The 15094-nt window shown below is 39.6% G+C and overlaps 1 long non-coding RNA gene across 1 annotated transcript in view; it reads right to left on the bottom strand.

Annotated features, from left to right (window-relative positions):
- Positions 1 to 2819: 2819 nt before the first annotated feature.
- Positions 2820 to 15094, bottom strand: part of LOC115901416 — a 57876-nt gene continuing 45601 nt past the window's right edge. Inside the window, exon 3 of the long non-coding RNA XR_004060537.1 lies at positions 2820 to 2922. This is a non-coding gene — a long non-coding RNA (uncharacterized LOC115901416). The remainder of the gene's footprint in view (positions 2923 to 15094) is intronic.

A 15094-nucleotide genomic window follows, 5' to 3' on the forward strand; every position in this document is an offset into this window, starting at 1 on the left:
GGAAAAAAAGGAAGACTACAAAGCAAAAAGCAAAGCATCAATGCTGCTGTTGCTTTGAGCAAAATCAGAATATCCTTCCACCTCTGAACTGATCAGGCCAACTTAGCACTTGTTTTTCTGCTTCTGAAAACCAAACTCTTTGTTTTCTTCCTCACACACAGGATTTCTCATAACTCACCATCACCACCAGAACTAATGGTGCTGGGGTTTTTTACACTGTCTTTGCAATTATTGTGAAATATATTTCTGAGGTATTTGCTCATCTAAGATCAGAGATGAAAAAGGAAGAAAATGGTAGGATCAGACACTGAACAGAAGGGTTAGCAAAAAAGCAGCTATTCTCTCTGAGGCAAAGCAAAAATACCAGAGCACAAACATGGCAACAATACATGCTTTTCTTGTAAGTAAAAAAGAGTACTTTATGAAAGGGCCTCAGAGCAGCTGAAAGAGGGATAGCAAAGGTGGGTGTACAAAGGCTTCCTAGATTTTTAGTTGATATTTTCAAATATGAACACACATTTACACAAATGCCTCATTCATTTTCTGCAGAGCATTTAAGCATCAGATTTATTCACATGCAAATATGGAAAAACGAGATTGCAAATTTACAATTGATGTTTTTCAGATGAGGATTTCACAGAAGAGCTGGCTCACTTTGTTGCTGTTACATGGCCCCTTCCTGCTGCCTTCTGTCCCCTTCTTCCTGAGGGATAACAGCCATCAAGACCTTCAAGAACCATGCAGAGTTACCAGGAGTTTTTGAGATTTACTTGTTTGTCTCTGGCTTAGTTTCCCACCACAGCACCTGCCCCTCAGACCCCCTGCCCCAGGCCTCCAATGGATGGATCAGGGGCAATGTGCAATTGTCAGGTGTCACAGCAGGGAGATGTGGCAGAGCCATGCAGCAGCCAGAGCATCCCCTACCAGCACACTGCACTAAGGCTTCCTTACTGAAGGGAATCCAGGGCCACCACCCATGCACTGTCCACATCTGAGCTGTAGGAGTAGTGCCTCTGAGACATCTTGTGTGCCCAAACACGTGGGGCCCACACAGAGGCAGGGAAGGGATGGCAGGAGCCTGCTGGAAGCCCAGGAACCATTCTGTCACTCCTAGTTTGCAGGCTTTCCTAGCCCACTGGGAGGCACAGAAAGGGACTCACGAATTGTGATGGGATGCACTTAAATATTTTCAAGGGCTCCTTGAAATGGCAGCACCTCTGTTGGCTACGTAGAAACTCAGCAAGCTTTAGGGCTGCTCTGGCTGACCCCAGAGTTGGAGCTATTCACCAGGGTCCCTAACTAGATTCGCAGACATTCTCAGTCCTGTAACACAGGGACCAGCAAGGTCAGCTTGCTGTTTCCCCAAACACACAGATAAATTGTATTGATAAACACACTGAACCAAGCAGGCCAGGTTCAGTTTACACTCCTCCCTGACACACTCATGGTTCCCTGCATACACAGGCAGAAGCGTAACAACCAGTACTGAAAAAAATCTTTTCTCCAGATCTACAGATTATTCCATTAAATTCCACATTGCAATTTGTTAAGGAATTCCATTTTATCTAAGGAAAACAGATTCAGAAATAAGATAAGCTTTTGTTTTCTAAAATTCCCTATTCTTATTAAACTGTTTTATTTTTCTTGTGATAAGTCTTGCTTTTCTTTTTGCTCTTCTTTTCTTTGCAAAAATAATGCTCAAGAATTTCAGTGGTTTGATGTCTTATACCTGATTTGATAAATGTACAGTTTGTTATTCCAGTACCACGTGGTCTATGTGATGTGTCCCAGCCTTGTAAGAGCTGAAAAATTCAGTGAGATGAGGAAAAAATAGTTCTCACAGTTCAGTCAAAGTCACTGTGGGTATTTCTGCAGAATCTTATATTATATCCTACAGATAAAATCTAAATTATTTGCCCAGGATTGCACAGTTGCTCAACCAGAAACTGAGTAGGGATGTGTTTAAAAAGTTCTTTATTTTCCTAAGACCACTTCCTCCATCACAATTATTAGTTTTGTATTCCTTGAACTTTTCCTTCTGTGTAACAGGGAAGGGATGGATCCAGAGGCTTCCTTCCCAGACCATGCAAAGCCTCAAACCCATTGTTTATTTAGTAGCTATGCAAAATACTATTGATGAAAAGACCATTGATCACTATGTAATCAATGCTACAAGGCAAAATAAATGAGAATTCAACATCCAGATAAAGGTCACATTCACATGATATTTGTTCCTACATATCTAGAATTAATGCAATTTAGTGGCTTTTACCAATACATATGCATGCTCATAGTTCAATTATAAATTCTGGGAAAACAAAACCTATTTCTCTCTCTTTGCATTTCTGCTGAAATATGTGTTATTGCTGCAGATGCTGCAGATTGCTGCACTAAGGTTGCGTCATGTCACACACAGTACTTGGAATTACTCCAACTGAGTTTCCTTGGCGTATATGGGAAAGCAGTGCCACTCAGTGCCACTCAGAGAGGCTTCTGAGGATAGCTATAATGAGCAAGAATTTCTCTCTCAGTAAACCAATAGTGGAGCACAAAAATATTTATTCTTAGTGTAGCACATTCCAAAGAACCTCATTCTACATATATAAATTCTAGCCAATAAAACTGGATCTTAAATCTCACAACCCTGACTTGCTATGTGCTAATGCTTCTCCAGAGGAGTGGCCCCACTTATTCATAGCACACAATACCTGCAGGCTTTCTTTTCTTGCTCTCCAGGGAACAAACAAGTAATCATCTCAGATAAATTTCTCCTCAGGACTGAAGTTTGTATACTCACAAGAGCACACTTAAGGCGCGATCCCACATCATGCTGCTTGCCAGATTCTTCCTTCAAAGGAACACGGTGATGGGTGCTCAGTCATGCCGCAGCCAGCCCAGCTCCCCCAGCATTTGATTTCACACCTGAGAACAAGTAAACAGCTGTGAGCATTAACAGAGTGCCAAAAAGCAGCTTTTAGAAGGTGGTGGTTTATACAAACATCTGAGCTATGGTTTATGCTGTACAACCTGTCTAAATTTTGTCTCACACAGAAGGTTTATTGGATTTTTTCCAATATGATGGCAGATGAGAGAGGTAAATGTTTCCTAAAAACTTACTTTCATGATGCGGGAAAATCAAGTTGTTCTTATGTTCATAAGCAATCTTTGAGCTTATGCATGTAGAGACAAAGCACATAGATCACTTCTGTTGAATTTGCTCTCATTCCCTGGGGAAGGAGGGAAAGTTACAAGCATCCTCTTGTTATCTGTGTAGGGTAAGTTTTGTCCTTTATTTTCAAAATTTCTGGATACTTGAGTTATTTTCAAAAACCAACCCCGACACTATCAGAGAGGATACAGTATACATTACACAGTAAAGGAACACAGTGGAACATTGTTTCAAAAGGATAAAAATATATGTCCTAACCAAAATGCCTGATGAAAAGACCAACAGTGATCTTACCCTGTAAAGCCTAGAAAAAAACCAAAAAATTGCCTAGTTTTAAAAGAAAGGTATTTTGAATGCCTATAGGCATTTCAGCCTGAATGTGCCTTCTGTTGCAAATTAATTGAAAGTGCAGTTTGGTGGAAATTATTTATCAGCAGTGTTATTTTGGTTTAATTATTTACTTATTCTGTGAATTATCCCTGTGTCTTAATGCTCTCCAGGGAAAATACATGGGACAAACAGCAGTCCATTGATGTATTACCTTCAGCTCCTGACTCAATTTAAAATGTAGCCTCAAGTGCAGTGCTACATGTGTATCTGTTCTTGAGGTCACAAAGCAGGAGCTACAATAGTTTGATTCGCCTAAGAAAGGAATAATTGTAGTCCTCTAGTGAAGTGTAAATGAGAAAGATTATTCCAAAAGTTGCACACTTAATAACAAAAAAGCCACTGAGGTTTCATCTGACTCTATGCACTAGCAAATTAACATCTTTCCTTTGGAGTCTTAACTCAAATTCTTAAGATTACAGCCTTCTTCCCTAATGGAAACAAATATTCTGATTCAGGTGCTTAAAAAAACCCCTTGTTTCTGAGGATAATTAGATATACAGTTGTTAAGAGACACAGGACAAAATATTGGTTGCAAAATCTCTTACATTTTCCATAGAAGCAGCAGGAGATCTACCCACCCTTCCTGAGCAGGATGCCCCTGTGAGCTCAATCTTTCTGTCCAATCAGAAAGTCTGTTCCTCACAGGCCTCTCTATAGCTCAGATCTTTCACCTCAGCAACTGCAGCAAAGAGGGAGATGATGCCACTGACAAGGATGGTCAGAGCATTTGGAGGTGAGCCCCAAATATAAATCCTTCTACTGCCTGATATGGAGAGAGGCAGGAATCACACTCTGGTCCTTTTGGGTTTGTATATTCATAGCAAAACATGAGTTCATATTCTGATTTCTTCTGCTGGTTGAGACACATTAGCCAGACTCCCTATCAACTTTAATGACACCCTGAGCCACCAACTGCAAAATTCAGTCTTTGCTGTTCTACATATTTAAAATTGAAATGTAAAATATTCTCCTTCACATAGAAAAGTTCATAAATCCAGGTTAGTTTTCAGTATTTTAGTACTACAAGAATTTAACTATTTGGCTAAACTACATTTAGAAAAAATATAGACCTACTACATCAAACATAGATAGATTTTTATGATTAAGACTGATTTTCCTTAAATTTTTACCTAGAACAGACTTACATAAAATAATCCACAAGAATAGAATTTTATTGGATATAATGCTGTGGTAGAAGTTATGAACATCAATTTTTTCTCTTGAGATTTGGTGAAGCTCTGATTAATTTCTACATACTTTTTAAAAAGAGCCTGCAAATCTAAGGGACTAGAAAAAAATGGCCCAGAAGAGATGTAATCTATACACCAAGAGGCAAAGACAGAAAGTTGCAGATAATGCACTAAGTCTTCTTTTTACAAGTTTCTGTGAAAAGTCTGGTATTATCACTTTCCTAGAACAATCATAACGCATCTTCTGCATTCAGTCAAAAGGATGAAACTCATCCTTCAAAAAGCTAATAGTTAATTATGTTGGTGAAATACCTATCTTTTGATTTAGCTGTAAACTGGGAAAACAGGTTTAAGAGTTTGGATTGCTATTCTTGTTTGAGTCCAACTTTAAAACAGTTGTTTTAGATGTCTATTTAAAAGGAGAATGTGACAAATGCAATGATGTTTCCAAAACATATTTCATTTTAAATGAGAAATTGAATCCCAAGAGTGAGCAATCTCAATTTTGCAGCTTTTTGGATTCATGTCTTATTTTTCATGAATGGCAACATTCAACTCCATGTGTTCTTTCAGCATTCATCCAACTTAGCTTAACTTTCTGGCCAGAGTTTGACTCTAACAGGGGAAGGAGAGGCCAATAGTAATGATATTAGCCAATGCAAGCAGCCCAGTTTTCCAGCATCCAGAAACACCTCACTGGTGCTCATTCTGGAGAGGATAAATAGTATGAAAGGAAGCAGAGAGCAGAACATGAAAAGTATAGATGTTTTTGACACGGATTTGCAAGATTTATAGCATAGGCAACCTAGCTTGGAAGCTACAGAATTATCTGCTGAGAGGAAACACTTTAAATACAGTAAATGGAACAAACCCAAAACCACTGCCAATGTTCTTCTAAAACCTGGTGAAAGACAACATAAAGTTGCATTTCAGTTGAAACTATAGGAAATATAAGCTCACCATGGCTATGTCAACCTACCACAAGTCTGACAAGCTCAGATTTTGCAAAAAATAAATCCTTAAAATCTTACTGTTTTCTCTGAAAGAGAGACAGGATGTCCAGTTCTTTCTCCTACAGGACCAATAGATTATATATCTGTATTACTACATGCATTTTCAGAATTAAGTCAAATACTGATGGAATACTTTGATAGCAAGACTGCCATATTGGACTTCCACCAATCTAGGTCCTTGCAGTCCCTAAAACCATGGCAGCTTCCTTATATTCAGTCTATTTATTCACTCATTCCCAGCAGCTAAGAGTTTAGGCACTGGGTGACAGATATAGCAGAGAAAAAGGCAGGAATAAGCCACCAGGAATCTGAGGTATAAGAGGTAAATAAACAGCAGGGCAGCCATGGAAAGGGAGAGGCACAGAGAGACAGTTTGGAATTAGGAATTGCAAGCATTTCTTATTTAAGAAGGTGATTTATAAATAAAATATATCTTATATTTTATAGTGTACTTTCCTCCCCACAGCTATTATTTATTTTTGCAAACAGCTTCTGGTTTCACATTCCATATGTGTATATGAGGCAGAGACTTGGCTTTCTGTGCGACATTCTGGCAGCATCCCCATAGTACCAAAATTCAGCATTAACTAACTAGAAACCTCAATCAACTGGTCAAAATTAGTTTAAGAGACCAATCAGCTTCTTCCCAACTGTACATGTCATTTTTAATTAGGAAACAAGAAGCCAGACAAGACAAATAAATAGCAGTGAGGCAAGAGGCTAGCTATAGTTTGTGAGCAGCTTTCCATGGAATTGTAGCAGCGAGGCGCGCCAGCTGCACCACACTAAATAGTCTCCCTGCATCCACGTGTCACACGTCTTGCATGAAATATAGGATGCACTCATCCTATACTTAGACAGCAAGCTGTCATAATTTTAGGTGGGAAAAATATTTAGCAAAAATTGGCTCTGATTAATTGGCCTGCTAGACTCAAGGCATTAATAGAAGTCAGAGGCAGTATTTTTGAACAGAGTTGGAAAACAGAAATAGGAATCCATGGGGACTAGGGTATTCCTAGTACAGAGGCACAGGCACTGTACTGCATATCTCTAACCAGCCCCATGGTGCAGATGTCCCCATGTCACACTGCAGGCACAGGGAAGGAGTGCTACCTTCCCTTCAGAGATTCTTTCCAGCCCTTCTGTACAACCTGCTCTGGCACATGTGCCCAGCGTTGGGTGTAAAACTCACTCCACAGGATGCTGTAGGATTGTGGTTCCCTGCAGAAAGCAGGCAGAGCCACACTGTTTGAGATTGGCATCTATGACAGGTGGCCAGAATACAGGTCACATGCTTCTACCTCACACTAAAGATCTCAAAATGCCCAATCACTATAGCCATAAAAATGGAGCTAATGGAATTACAAATATCTTTGGTTTCCTCTAATGCCACTCATCATACAAATGCTGTAGCAACTGTATTGAATCCAAACATGTTTATAAGAATAATGAGATTTGCAGCCACTTCTTCAGCCACTTCTGTGAACACAGTACAGTGCAGGACCTGTGACACTCCAGCAACACTGCCTCTGCTGTTGTCCCTTGGAAAACCAGCTCTGAAAAATGAGCACCAGAGCCTAGACTGTGTCCCCAGGAACATGTGTGCTTAGACACCAGGTCACTGGAGCACCAGCAGCCTGAGAGCTTCATTTCAGCTCATATTATATGAATAGAACACAGAATGGTTTGAAGTACAATATTTAAAAATGAACATTCTTTTTTCTGTGTACAATACTTACCGTACATCTCACATACATTAACCCATGGTACTCAAACGACCCACTGCCTCTAAGAGCATGTAACTCAAAGATCAACTCTTAATTCACTTTGGTCATCATAAACCCATCAGCACACTACTAGGCATTAACTACTGTATGCCAATAAAAATGTTGTTTAAACTGTTAACTGCCTGTTTAAAGCAGTAATTAATCCCCAAGATCAACACCTTCGAAATTACTGCCACAGGGCAATAGATAAATATTAACCTTGGCTCTTGGGAGTGTTGGGCTCATGACCTGGAAAGGGATCACTCCTGGTAGTTTAGGGTTTTCTCCCCTGGTTTGCCACTGAGATGTATAATTCTTAGAAGAAAAAAAAATGTCAAAAGCATTATTCTATTTTTAGCATCCTTGATGCAACCTTCTTACTCAGAATGTGGAGTTTTCTAACTGCAACTTTCTCTGCATATTTCCTGTGAAATAATTAAAACCCATCCTTTGGATTAGGTAAAAATTATCTTGGTGAAATGATGAAGAATGGGTGGGATGTGACATGAAGAAATTCACATTTTTTCTTCTAAAAGGATGACCATCCCTCTCCTGTTTGGAGACTGTGCTCAGCAGCTGCCCACTGAACATTTATCAGCCATGCATGACCAGATAGGTCCCAGAGCAAGATCCAAGTTTGTTGCACTGAGTTGATTTGAATTTTAGCTGCTGGAAGAAGAGAGCAGGAGGCAAAGAAGAAACACAGTAAGCGGATGTGTATCCAAGTGTTACTGTTGGTAAAGTACTTTACATCCCTTGTATAAAAGGTAAAAAAATCAGGTGTTTATATAACATCATGTATTCAGTCATTTCAGTAATTTATACAACACTGTTATTGTACTTTATAAAAAGTATCATCTGGCCAATAATATTTTTTATATAGAAAATCATTATTTTAAAACAAGTGGCTAAATGAGGACAAAATTAGCCATCAAAATTCTAAGTACAGCTTTAAAGATGTAAACCAGAGCAAAGCAAGCCAGGCTCTGCGGAATTTTTTGCATGATACAATCTTGCTCTTTAGATTCTGAAGTACATAAAAGAAATATCCTGTACACAGATTTTTCATCTGTCCTAGCTACACACACATCCAAGTCTGAAGTGCCATGGACTCAGGTTCCCTTAATTCCCTACCCAATATGACACTCTATAAGTGGCTGGGACCGCTAATAAGGGATGAAGTGCAGAGTGCAGTGACATCTGATGTGACTCTGCCTACTCCACTTTTGATTTATCTGCTCCTGCAAGCTCTCTATTGCTCATTTGCTATTTTTAAATAATTTTTTTGATAAATATGGAACCATCACTCTCAATGCTGCCATGGGCAATAAGCAAGTATAAACTCACCACTCTTAAATAAGGTAGTTGGATATGTAAAGAAAGGCTGTGCATCTGAAGGCACTCTCTGTGTGTCCCTCTGGAGGCAGGGGGCTGTCAGGCTTCGTCTAGTACAGTAGAAGCAGACAGAAAGGTCTATGGGAACTGAGGAATGCTGGGGAAGTTGTAATGTCATAATTATGTTGCCACCATACTGCCATACTGTTTTTCTTGCTTTTTTGAAATAAATTGCACATACCATTTATGTTCTGCTGGGGCTTGTCAGTGTGTGAGGTATAAGCATCAGGAGGTACCACTTTCTCTACCCTGTGCCGTTCATGAGAGAAAGAAAACCCTCTTCCAAAATTTCTGTAGCAGACACTATCAACAATTTATATTTTGAAAGTTGTTTTGTGCTTTCCATTTTCATCCTACCAAGGCAAGATTTTCTATTTTCAACAGCATAAGAAAGGTCCTGCAGACTTGAATGGGAACATAAGCAAATATAACTCAGAGCAGAAGCATTATTAAATACTCTAAAGCAAGGCAATCTCAATTAATAAAATGGGAAGGAAACAAGACATCATCATAGTTACTATTTTCATTAAATTGTTACCTAAGATTATCCCATTCTCTCTGTTTTCTGCAACACTTTCAAAGTATAAACATCTTTTCCTCAGCCTTTCTTAGTGTATCTTTCTGCCATAGCATTTACCAAAATTAGGTCCTACAAAGTCTAGCATTCCTAAAAGTGCAGGACCTCAGAAGAAGGGGGGAATCTAAAACCTGCAACACAGTGATATTTGCTTATAAACTTTTAACAGAGCTTAAAAAATAAACTCTTCCTCTAATACTTTTTATCATGTTTTTTCAATTAGTACATGACTTAAACATTTAGCTGAGGATATCATGCAAAAATGAGAAGTGGATTCACTGTTGCATCAGAGATTAGACAAAACAAAGAATATTTGAACTCAGTAGACAGATCAGTACTGATGAGAAGATTTTAGGTTCACAGTGCAGTCTTCTTTATAGGCACAATGTAAAAGACAGCTCAGAGTGTGATCCACATAATTTACAGAAAGCCAACCATATGGTATCCAGACAGCTATCAATCTGCTCTGAGGCACTTTTCAGTCAAACCATAGTGATGCGAGGTGCTTGAGCAGCAAGTTTGAAGCTGCCTCTACTAAATGGTTTAAAATGCCTTGGCAACATAGGCTGCTGCAAACAACTGACTCATCCTCTTCATACTGGCAAAATTTCATGACAAGTACAAGATCTTGTCCATTTGACTAATGTGTTGTATGAACATTGCCCAAGATATCTAATTGATCTACTAAAGATCATGGGTGAAAAATGTCTTCAAGTGTAATGGAGCTCAAAAGAAAAAGACCATCTTTTCAGGGAAAGAAGCTGGTTGCTTGTGTTTAGGTGGAAAGTACCTTACAGGTCTCTAATTCCAGATGGAAAGCATATTTCTCTAAGAAGTAGTTAAGCAACATAAATACATGGCATTTTTCTTTGGTTTTTTATTTTTATTTTCATTGGATTGTGGATTTTTTGTTTGTTGTTTTGGCACACTTTTTGTTCGTTTGTTACACTTTAAAATCTACTTATTTGTCAAAAGCCCTGTATAAAGGCTATTTATATGTCACAAAGGCAGGAGACAAGTATTATGATTCCCCAGTCTAAAAAACATTCTGATGATGTGGAACATGCCTTAAGAAAGAAGGAAGGAACAACTAGGAGAAAGGAAATATAACTAGGCTGTGATTTTGTGATGGGTTCTGTTATAATCAACTAGTGTATTTTCATATACATAAATATTTCCTCAGATGAGTGAAAAATAGAAGTGTTAGATGAAATTGGGGGTCAGGAAGCTACTGAAAGTTGGGGTGAGATTCATGTCTAATCTCCCATTCATGGGAGACTTCTACTGGTGGGGGCTTATAACAGGAGAAGAGGGTTTTTGGAAGTACATTTCCCGTGCATATCAGCATCTTTATATGCAGGTGAATCTTATAGCAAAATAATTCTCATTAATGTTAAATCACTACCACCCTTTTTCTTTTTTCAAAAGGGTAAAAGAAAACTGAAGTGAGAAAATGCTGCTTGTGGGTAGTTCAGCCTAGAAAAACAAAATGTGCTTTGTCATACAAGTATCTACCTTAACTCTTTTCTAAGCAATAAATATAGCTAAATTGATTATGATAGGAAAACCATTATTAGAATCCAAACAAAAAGAGAAATCCAACAACAGAAAGCTGCAGTCCCTTGTTTATCTCTTCAGTTTGATGCTACTGCTCTATATTTAGGCACCGCTCTGATTTAAGAAGAGTGATTTTGCTGTACTGCTAACCAAAGAAAAGGACAAAGATCACCCATGATGGGACCTCTTACACGGATCTGCTACTAGTAAAAAAATCATTAAATAGTTAAAAAAAATATTAGATAAGCTGCATTTAAGCAGATACAAAATTGAAGATACTCAAACAATATCTTTCATGTTCATGTAAGATTTAAGTGATGCAGTGGAGGCATATTTATTATTTTACTTTTGGGAAAAAAAAACCAAATTTAAATCCCTTCTAGGATATCCATCCTTGTAGGAGAGGCTACTTCCCAAAACACTAGCTTCAGTTCCCATGCATTTATCTATACAGGCTTTTGGAATATATTTCAGACCAAAAGAAGTCCCAGTCACTGGAGCAAAGCAAAGTCTAGAATGTCAGAAGTTTGACCTCTACAGCACTGTCAGTAGTATGTTTTTGCTATATATTTGAACCATCAAATTGTTTAGATTGGAAAAAACCCTCTAGGAACACAAAGTTATCCCCGCACTGCCAAGTCCACGACTAAACTCTGTCCCTGAGTGCCCTGTCCACCCGTCTTTTGTACACATTCAGGGTCAGCCTGGATGTTCTGAGGCTTGACAGCACTTTCAGTGAAGTTTACCTAACATCCAGTCTAAACTTCCACTGGTGCAACATGAAAACATTTCCTCTCATGCTATTTCTCGTTACCTGGGAGAAGAAACTGAGCCCTACATCTCTACAACCTCCGTTAAGGTGGTTGAAGAGAGCAACAAGATCCCCTTTGGATCTGCTTTTCTCCAGACTAAACACCCCCAGCTCCCTCAGCCACTGCCATGAGGCCTGAAATAGATGTTTGAAATTCCTGTTAAACCCTCATCCAAGGAGGTGGGGGTGTTTGTTGGTTTATTTAGACATGTTAGGGCAGTGACAAAGCGATTCTTTCCCGCGGCGTGAGCCGCTCCCAAGGCTGATTAGCGGCTGATAAGGCTCGCTCGCTGCTGCCCGTCTCCGCTCCCGGAGCCGCCTGTTCCCCGCCCCCTCAGCGCCTTCCCGGGCGCAGCGCGGGCCCCCCCTGCCGGCCGCGCGCCGCACTGCGGCCGGGGAAGGAGGGGCCGTGCCGGGCCGTGCGAGCGGGCCCAGCGCGGAGCACTCGCCGCCGCTGCGCAAGGCCCCGCGTCTGAGCACAAAGGGCTTGCTGGCAGTGCTTTGAGATGCTCCACAGAACGCGCAGTTTCTGTACTCCAGCGAACAACATCCGCCGCCTGCAAACGCAGCTGCAACGGCAAAGGAGCGAGAGCGCGGGGCGCAGGCCGAGGCACGGGGCAAGGGGGCAGAGGTCCCATCCCGGCTTGATGCTTCCTTTAGTAAATATAGTGAGTGTGTACCCTAGGGTCCACGGGACCAATTTCTGACCAGCTTCAAGTATCATTATAAGATCACTATATAAATCCTTTTAACGAACTGCAGCGTGCACAGGAAATTAATCCTTTCTTTTGCTGCATATTTTCCCTAATTTTCTCTAATTTTCTAAACTAAGTTTAAAAAAGGCATAGAGATTCAAGTTGCCACTGAAACCTACATGTTGGCTTGCAGCTCACTGAAGTTTTCTACATGTAATTGCCAACTAAGAGATACTACTGATTGAAGTGGTTGTGCTCAGAGACGCTGCAGATGCCCCAGCCCTGAAATTGTTCGACATCAGGCTGGATGGGGCTTTCAGCAACCTGGTCTAGTGGAAGGCGTCATTGACAATGCAAGACAGGTTGGAACTAGAAAATCTTTAAGATCCGTTCTTCTCAACACATTCTGTGATTCTGTGAAATTCTGTAAAATTTTCCCATTTCAGTTATTTTCACACTACTACATGTTTCATTATTAAAAGTATTTCAGCTATTGTTCCCTCCACAATATTCAAAGCTGAAAAATTTCTAAAAGTTGAAATTAATCATTATACCAGAATGTGATTTCATGATAAGAGGCTGTCTTAACAGACATATTCTTCATAAATGAAGAAAAAAACAAATAACTAAGCCTCTCACTCAGTCCAGGCAATGTCATATTTCTGGCATTAGCAAAGGCTGTTTTGTTAAAAATGCCCTGTACAAATGATAAATCAGCTTCACAGCAGGGGGGAAATCTTGAAGTCATTAAAGTTAATGAAAATTTTTCCATGGAACTAGGATTTTGCCTAAAAATATTTATGCTACTTTTTCAGTAACTCTCTGACTGCACAATCTCAACAAACGACTTTACTGCAGCCTTGGTAAAAGGATCTGGGCTTGGACCCAAGCCTCGATCCCTTATCAAACTAATTCTACTTGTTTCAGTCAACTGTAAACAATTGATACCATCACTGAAAAGTGCAAGAAATCTGTTATAAATAATATTATCTGTCCTTGGAGAAATGTCATTCTCCCCTTTACACATAACACTGACCTATATGTAATCTTAAACTCCGTGTAGCGACATTAGCATTTCAGAGTGCTCAAAACTCAGAGCCCACACTGCTGTGTGTGGTGTGTGACAAACACATCAGTCCTTCCTAAAGAAAGAAAGGTCTCAAGCTCCAGTTCTGTGGCACCAGACGCCTACACAGGTCCCCAGTGAAGGCACACAAGGTGTGCGGGGTGTCTGTGAACAAGAACTGAACCAAACGGACAGATTGCTTCAGGCTGAGCAGCAGCAGAGAACTCTGAATGTCCTCACAGTTTTACCATGGCAGCACAGTTTTACAATTCATGCACATTTGTGCAGGATTCTGCTGTGGCTTCTTTATTCTTGTAACTTGCATAAAGATTCAAAAATCTTTTAACTACAATGGTTTATATTTTCTGTCAGCTGCAAAATGAGACAAAATTAGTCACTGACGGCAAAAGCAGAAACAAGGTAAATTCTATTTAGATATTTATGAGCAGGTAGCTTTAATACTAACTGAAATGCTCAAGTAATGGTGCTGGTGCCCATGTAAATTTGCACTACCAAAAGCTTCACAAATATGAGTGAGAGAGGAAGTGTGTGTCTGAAGGGTATGGATATGAATCAGTCTATGCCAGTATGATTTGTAATGTAAAGCATACCAAGTACCAAAATAGCTGTTTCTTAATAGTGTAGGGAACCACATGCAAGGTTCACTTGTTATTTCAAATCTTTCAAGGTAATTTGGAAGAGAACATAAACAATAATTTGCTTGTATGAAGGACTCATAAGGAAGAATGAAGCTCTGCTTCTACAGTGTAGGCTACAGCTCTTCTGACACTTAGTTCTATGCATTTATTATAGAATCATGGAATATGCTGAGCCTCCTGCCATTTCCTCGAGTCTTTTCCCTGGTCCCAGGAGTAAAGAGATTGGTACCTGCCCCTTCTCTTCCTCTCATGAGGAAGTTGCAGACTGCAATGAGCTCTGCCCTCAGTCATTTCTTCTCCAGGCTGAACAGACCAAGTGACCTCAGCTGCTCCTCATAGAGCTTCCTCTCATTGCCCTTCATCATCTTTGTTGCCTTCCTTTGGATGCTCCCTAATAGTTTAATGGCTTTCTTATAGTGTGCTGCCCAAACTGCACACAGGATGCCAGGTGAAGCCACCCCAGGGCATTTACTCAACTTTAGTGATACAGTCAGCATATAGAGAGTTTAAAAAGCAGAACCAGAAGATAATTATAATTTAAAGGCATGTTTGCTTGCAGTCTAAAATAACAGAGTCTCCCATATGTGACAAACATGAACAAATCTACTTTTTAGAAATTCAAGAAATAATGGAAGCTATTAAAAAGCCCCAAACCATAAGTATGAAATAGAGAAAGAAAAAGTACAAAGGAGATAAGGAATTCTTTATAAATTTTTTATTCAATTCCACCTAATTTTTACAAGATTTCTTGAATCCTCAATATTATCATGTTTAAGTTATGCCAAGTAGATCTATTGTATATGACA

Source organism: Camarhynchus parvulus, chromosome 2, assembly GCF_901933205.1.
Source record: "Camarhynchus parvulus chromosome 2, STF_HiC, whole genome shotgun sequence".
NCBI lineage: Eukaryota > Metazoa > Chordata > Aves > Passeriformes > Thraupidae > Camarhynchus > Camarhynchus parvulus.